Source organism: Nomascus leucogenys, chromosome 24 (genome assembly GCF_006542625.1).
Source record: "Nomascus leucogenys isolate Asia chromosome 24, Asia_NLE_v1, whole genome shotgun sequence".
NCBI classification, from domain to species: domain Eukaryota; kingdom Metazoa; phylum Chordata; class Mammalia; order Primates; family Hylobatidae; genus Nomascus; species Nomascus leucogenys.
Genome location: NC_044404.1, coordinates 13,948,177 through 13,955,908, shown reverse-complemented (window position 1 = coordinate 13,955,908; position 7,732 = coordinate 13,948,177).

The window sequence follows — 7,732 nt, the reverse complement described above, 5'->3', positions numbered from 1 at the left end:
AGGTCAGGAGATCGAGACCATCCTGGCCAACGTGATGAAACCCCGTCTCTACTAAAATACAAAAAATTAGCCGGGTGCGGTGGTGGGGGCCTATAATCCCAGCTACTTAAGAGGCTGAGGCAGGGGAATCACTTGAACCCAGAAGGTGGAGATTGCAGTGAGCTGAGATTGCACCATTGCACTCCAGCCTGGCAACAGAGTGAGACTCCGTCTCAAAAAAAAAAAAAATGAAAATCAAATTGCCAATTATTGTTCCCAATACCATGTCTCTCTTTTCCATTTAGAGATCAGGCAGGAAAATTCCATACAGCACTGGCAATTTATGAATGATACTGAAAGTCAGACTAGAAAGTGGAGTTTTGTTTTTCCAAGGATCAAGTTATATCCAAGAGCTCTGAGGTACTGATGCTGGAAGAGACTGAGATGAGAGGTTAAGCCATCTGTGATTCAAACAAACCCATGGAAAGTATGCAGGAAAATGAAACTGACGCCATCCTTGGCAGAAAAAAAGGTTTCTGAAGAAACTGTTTTTCCAATTAGAAGAAAATGAGTTTGGTGGCAATAAAGTTGGGAAGAAAGCAGTCAAGTAATATGGCTATGGGGTACAGAGGAGCCAGCCTGTGGGAAGTTATGGTGTCACATGACAGCAGAATGAACTAGAGATGGAGAAGTTGATTATCAAAGCTAAACTCTGTGCCTAACCTCAGTAAGATCTAGAAAGCAAGCTGTACCTGCCATCAGCTTTTTACTATGGAACCAGGGTCTGTATGAACTTACAGATTAATGATTTAACTTTAAATCACAGATCCAGTTAGAAACACCAAAAAAAAAAAAATACAATGTGAAGACACTTTAGCTCTGGCCCCTTGATTCTATTTTCTTGTCTGCATTAGAAGTTAAATTCCAAATAAACACTGCAGGAAACCTGGGAAAAAAGTTAGGACCTTCAGTTATATGAGATCTGCCTGTTGTCCATGGGAACCCCAAAACTCATCAATGAAGCTTTGTTACCACCAGAGTCAGATGACCTCCACCATCATGAGTTTCGTGTTAGCCACTAGGAATATAAAGATGAATTGAATAAGTAACCCTGCTTCTTTAAGTAGAGAAACACCAACAGAAAGAAGTTTGAAATTAGATGGAGCAGACTCTGCTGTTTGTCTGCACAGGTTGCCTTCACCTTTTTTGCTTACATAACAGAAGCCATATTTTGTTCAGTTGTCCTCCCCAAGAGGATATCCAGTCTTGGAGGTGGAGCTGGAGTAGGCTAATCTAATCATGATAATCCCATTCCTTTTTCTATAATAGGTGGGGAAATCAGAATGCAGCCAATCAGTGTGTGCCTCATATGGCTTTGCTGTGTCCCCACCCAAATCTCATCTTGAATTGTAGCTCCCATAATTCCCATGTGTTGTGGGAGGGACCTGGTGGGATGTAACTGAATCATGGGGTGGGTCCTTCCTGTGCTGTTCTCATGGTAGTGAATAAGTCTCAAGAGATCTGATGGTTTTACAAAGGGCAGTTCCCCTACACATGCTCTCTCTTGCCTGCCACCATGTAAGACATGACTTTGCTCCTCCTTTGCCTTCCAACATGATTGTGAGGCCTCCCCAGTCATTTGGAACTATGAGTCCATTAAACCTCTTCCTTTATAAATTAGCCAATCTCAGGTAAGTCTTTATTAGCAGCATGAGAACGGACTAATACAGTGCCATTCTCCTGGAAGCTGTTATTGTACTGGGATTGGACGTATGATTATTTCTGGAGACAATTCAAGTGAAGGGAAGAGCTGAAATCCCACAGTTGATAGTCTCTTTTTCTCTCTTCCTCTTTCCTGTTAGACACGAACAAAAAAGAATGTCACCCCAATTTTACCTGCAGTCACTTGTGATGTTACATGAAACAGCTTGAGCATAACACTTACACAGAAAAGAGAGAAGGGCCGAGAGAATAACAAAAGATCCCAGCCCTGAACATCCAATCCCAGGAACCTGCCCTACCTCAGATCAGTGCTGTCCAATCAAAATAGAATGTGAGCCACATACATAATCTTAAATTTTCTAGTGGCAATTACTGAAAGAGTAAAAAGAAACAGATATAATTGTAATCCATGCTGTCTGCATCAAATATTCAAATACCAAATATTGATGTTACAATCTCGAAAAAGAAGAACAAAGGTAGAGGGTTCATACTTGGTTACTTGATTTCAAAAGTTACTACAAAGCTACAGGGATCAAGAGTGCAGTACTGGAAACAACCTAAGCGACGTTTGATGGATGACTGGAAAATGATTTGTGGCATATATAGGCAATGGAATATTATTCAGCCATAAAAAGGAGATCCTGCCATTTGCAAGAACGTGGATGAAACTGGAAGACATTATGTTAAGTAAAATAAGCCAGATACAGAAAGAAAAATATTGCATGGTCTCTCACATATGTGGAATCTTTTTTTAAAAAGTCAAATACATAGAAACAGAGAGTAACACAGTGGTTACCAGAGGCAGGATTTGAGGGAAAGAATGAGGAGATAAAAGTCAAAGGACACACAGTTGCAGTTATGAATATAAGTCTAGGGATCTAATGTACACCATGAGTACCACAGTTAATAATTTTGTATTAGATATATTGAGAATTTGCTAAGAGAGACAATTTTAGGTGCTCTTACCATAAAAAAGAAAGTTAACTATGTGAGATGATGGATATGTTAATTGGCTTGATTGTAGTAATCCTTTCTTGACTATAGTAATCATTTTACTATGTATATGTATATCAAAACATCATATTGTACACCTTAAATATATACAATTTGAAAATAAAAGCTTGGCACAGTGGTGCACACTTGTAGTCTCAACCACTTAGGAGGCTGAGGTGGGAGAGTTGCTTGGATCCAGGAGTTTGATTCCAGCCTGGGCAATATAGTAAGACCCAATCTCAAAACAAAAAGTGTGATGGTGGCATAGGAACAGACAAACATCAAAGGAATAGAATCCAGAGACCAGAAATAAACCCAAACAGTTACGGTCAATTGATTTTTGACATTGCCAAGAAAATTCAATGGGGAAAGAATAAGCTTTTCGAGAAATGGTGCTGGAACAACTGCATAGCCACATGCAAAAAGTGAGGTTGGACCCCCAACTGATATGGTTTGGATGCTTGTCCCCTCCAAATCTCATGGTGAAATGTAATCCCCAGTGTCGGAGGTGGGGCTGGTGGGAGGTGTTGGGTCTTGGGGGTGGATCCCTCATGAATGGCTTGGTGCCATCCTCCTGGTAATGAGTGAGTTCTTGCTCTGAGTTCACAGGAGATCTGGCTGTTTAAGAGTATGGCACTATCCTCCAACAACCTCCTTCTCTTACCCTGTGACGCACCTGCTCCCTCTTCACCTTCCACCATGAGTGGAAGATTTCTGAGCTCCTCACCAGAAGCAAATGCTGGTGCCATGTTTCCTATACAGCCTGCAGAACCATGAGCCAAATAAACCTCTTTTCTTGATAAATTACCCAGCCTCAGGTATTCCTTTATAGTAATGCAAAATGGAGCAACACACCTACTTCTCACACCATACATAAAATTTAACTCAATTGGGACCAGCCTGACAAACATGGAGAAACCTCGTCTCTACTAAAAATACAAAATTAGCTGGGCATGGTGGCGCATACCTGTAATCCCAGCTACTCAGGAGGCTGAGGCAGGAGAATTGCTTGAACCCACGAGGCAGAGGCTGCAGTGAGCCAAGATCACGCCATTGTACTTCACACTCCAGCCTGGGCAACAAAAGCAAAACTTCATCTCAAAAAAAGAAAATTAACTCAAAATACTTAAATGTAAGAGATAAAACCATCAAACTTGTAGAAGAAAACAGAGGAGTAAATCTATAGCATTTGGTAGGCAATGGTGTCTTAGATGTGATAACAAAAGCAAAAACAACTAAAGAAAAAAACAAATAACTCGAACTTCATCAAAATTAAAAACTCTTGGCTGGGAGCAGTGGCTCATGCCTGTAATCCCAGCAGTTTTGAAGGCTGAGGCAGGTGGATTGCTTGAGCTCAGGAGTTCAAGACTGAGCAACATGGCGAAACCCCATCTTCACAAAAAATATAAAAATTAGCTGGGCGTGGTGGGGGGTGCCTATAGTCCCATCTACTCGGGAGGCTGAGATGGGAGGTTCACTTGAGCCTGGGAGGCAGAAGTTGCAGTGGGCCGAGATTGCACCACTGCACTTCAGCCTGGGCAACAGAGAAAGACCCTAGTCCAAAAAAAAAATTAAAACTCTTGTGCATCAAAGGACATTATTAAGAAAGTACAAAGCAACCCAGACAATGGGAGAAAATATTTATAAATCATATATCTGATAAGGGTCCGAAATCCAGAATATATAAAGAACTGCTACAAATCAACAATAAAAAGAATAATGGCCCCATTTTTAAAGGGGCCAAGGATTTGTACAGACATTTCTCCAAAGAAGATATACAAATGACTAATAAACACATGAAAAGATGTTCAATTTCATTTGTCTTTAGGGATATGCAAATCAAAACCACTACAAGATACTACTTCACACCACTGACATGGCTATCATCAAAAAGGCAGACAATAGCAAATGTTGACAACGATGTGGGAAATTGGAACTGTCATTCATTGCTGATGGGAATGTAAAATAATGCAGCTGCTTTGGAAAATAGTCTGGCAGGTCCTCAAAAAGTTAAACATAGAGTTCCTGTGTGACCCAGCAATTCTACTTCTAGATACATATCCAAGAAAATTGAAAACATATGTTCACACAAAAATTTGCACACAAAGATTCAATACAGCATCATTTCTAATAGCCCAAAAATGCAAATTATTTAGTTGTAAAACAGAATGAAGCACCAATAGTCAGTAAGAATGAACCTTGAAAACATTATACTAGGGAAAGAAGCCAGACAAAAAAGCCACAGATTGTATGATTTCATGTATACAAATTAGCCAAAATACCAAATCAAATCCATAGAGACAGAAAATAGATGTGTGGTTGCCAGGGCTGAGGACAGAAAGAAATGACTGCAAATGGGGTGATGAACGTTTTCTGCAATTCTTCTGGGGTGATGAAAATTTTCTGCAATTTGGTGATGGCTGTCCAACTTTGTGCATATGCTAAAAATCACTGGATTGTGTAGTTTAATGGAGTGATTTTATGATATGCCAACTCTACCTTCATTTTTAAAATTGCAAAGATAATCAAATCTCTATCACTGAATTACATCCTTTGAGCATGTGGTGCAATAAAATAAGCTGTAAGAACACTTTGAATACATAGGCTGAGAAGGAAAGTATCACAGATTACTGAAGGGAAAACTAAGTGAACACTTTTTTTTTTTGGATGCAAGGGTAATTTTTCTGATTTGTGTCAAAATGGCAAACCAGTGCAGGTTGCAGTTTCCTTCCCCCCCAAAATCAACCTTGGAGAAACGATTTTTATTTTATTTTATTTATTTATTAATTTTTTTTGTGAGATGGAGTTTCACTCTTGTTGCCCAGGCTGGAGTGCAATGGCATGATCTGAGCTCACTGCAACCTCCTCCTCCCAAGTTCAAGCGATTCTCCTGCCTCAGCCTCCTGTGAGAAATGATTTCTTAAAAAACAGAGAGTATGGTTTCCACAAACAAACAAAAACAGGAACTGAAGTTAGACATCCTAACTGAAGCTGCCCACGAGGGGCTGTGGGATGTTGGTGATTCCAGCCAGAGCAGAAGCAGCTGGCAGTGGCATGAAGAGCTCAGACTGGGGGAAAGATCTTAAGTCCTGCTCTTGCTTCTTCCCCCAAGTGACCCTGGCACCATTATTAGCTCCCTCTTGACTGCAGAAGTCCCAGGTCACTGGTGTCTGAGGGCAGCACAAACCTCCACTGGGCTGAGGACTTGATGAAACAGATGTGGGCCAACTGGCTGCTTTCTGGTCATCTCAACAATACCCTCTGCCTCCAGATTCCCAGGGTTCGTGGATCTCAGCCCAGAGACACTGCCTCCTCTTCATCCTCGTTCTCACTGAGAGTGTACAGTTGTAAGCATACATGCTGCTAACTCTACGGCTCCAACATTCATCAAGCAATGAGTAATGAGTTTTAAAACAGATGAATCAAGAGGTATCATTAGAGATGTCAACAAACCTTCATAGAAACTCATAGGACAAGAAGATCAAAAATACAGATAAAAGCTGGGCATGGTGGTGCCCACCTCTAGTCCCAGCTACTCTAGAGACTGAGGCAGGAGGATCATTTGAGTCCAGGAGTTTGAGTCCAGTCTGGGCAACACAGCAAGACCCATAGTCTCTTAAAAAGAAAAACAAAAACTTCTCTTTGGGAAAAAAACACAGATAGCAAAGATCTAAAAAATATAATTAATAAATTCAAGCTATATAAATATACACATAAACATATGTACACATGCATATGTTTATATAGAATACATATTGCTTATATTAATATACGTTTGTATAATATGTATGTATACAGTTGTGAGAGGGAGAAGAAACTATATATTAAAGAACAGAATATACCTTTTTTTTTTTTTTCTGAGACAGAGTCTCACACTGTTGCCCAGGCTGAAGTGCAGTGGTGTGATCTCAGCTCACTGCAACCTCTGCCTCCTAGGCTCAAGCCATCCTCCCACCTCAGCCTTCTGAGTAGCTGGGACCACAGGCATGTGCCACCAAGCCTGGCTAATTATTTTATGAATACTTTTTGTAGAGATGGGATTTTGCTGTTACCCAGGCTGGTCTTGAACTCCCGAGCTCAAGTGATCCTCCTGCCTTGGCCTCCTGAAGTGCTGGGATTACAGGCATGAGCCACCATGCCTGGCTGAATATATCATCTTTTTCTGCACATTTTTGAGTACATATGGAAAAAATATTAATAAAAATAGACCATAAATTAGGCCATAAAAGAAACCTCAATAAATTCCAAGGGAACAGGATCACACATAACATATTGACCAGGTTTTTCAGCTACAATGCAATAAAATTAGGATTTAATAACAAAAGATGACCACAGCAATACCATATGTCTGGAAAACTAAATAACTTTAAGAAACAACTTCGCTGGGCGCGATGCCTCATTCCTGTAATCCCAGCACTTTGGGAGGCCGAGGCGGGTGGATCACCTGAGGTCAGGAGTTCGAGACCAGCCTGACCAACATGGAGAAACTCCGTCTCTACTAAAAATACAAAAGTAGCCGGGCATGGTGGCACATGCCTGTAATCTCAGCTACTCGAGAGGCTGAGGCAGGAGAATCGCTTGAACCCAGGAGGCAGAGGTTGCAGTGAGCCGAGATCGTGCCATTGCACTCCAGCCTGGGTGACAGAGCGAGACTCCATCTCAAAAAAAGGAAAAAAAAAAAGAAGAAAAAAACAACTCATAGATTGTAGAGGAAACAAAAGGGAAACTAAAACATTCTCAACACTGAATGATAATAAAAATATTTCTTCCTTGCTCTGATAATACAATCAGAAGGACTTCTATCAAGACTGGTGCTGTGTGTGTTGAGTTTCACAGCCAACCTGAGCCTCTTACTCAAGGGATGACACTGCATGATTTTAGCACTGAAGCTATAAGAGGTTCAGATTTTTAAGATCAAACTGTGATGAACCTGGTCTAATCATAAAGGGTTTGATTTCTTCTTCCTTAAAAATCAGTAATTTTCAGGCCGGGTGCAGTGGCTCATGCCTGTAATCCCAGCACTTTGGGAGGCTGAGGC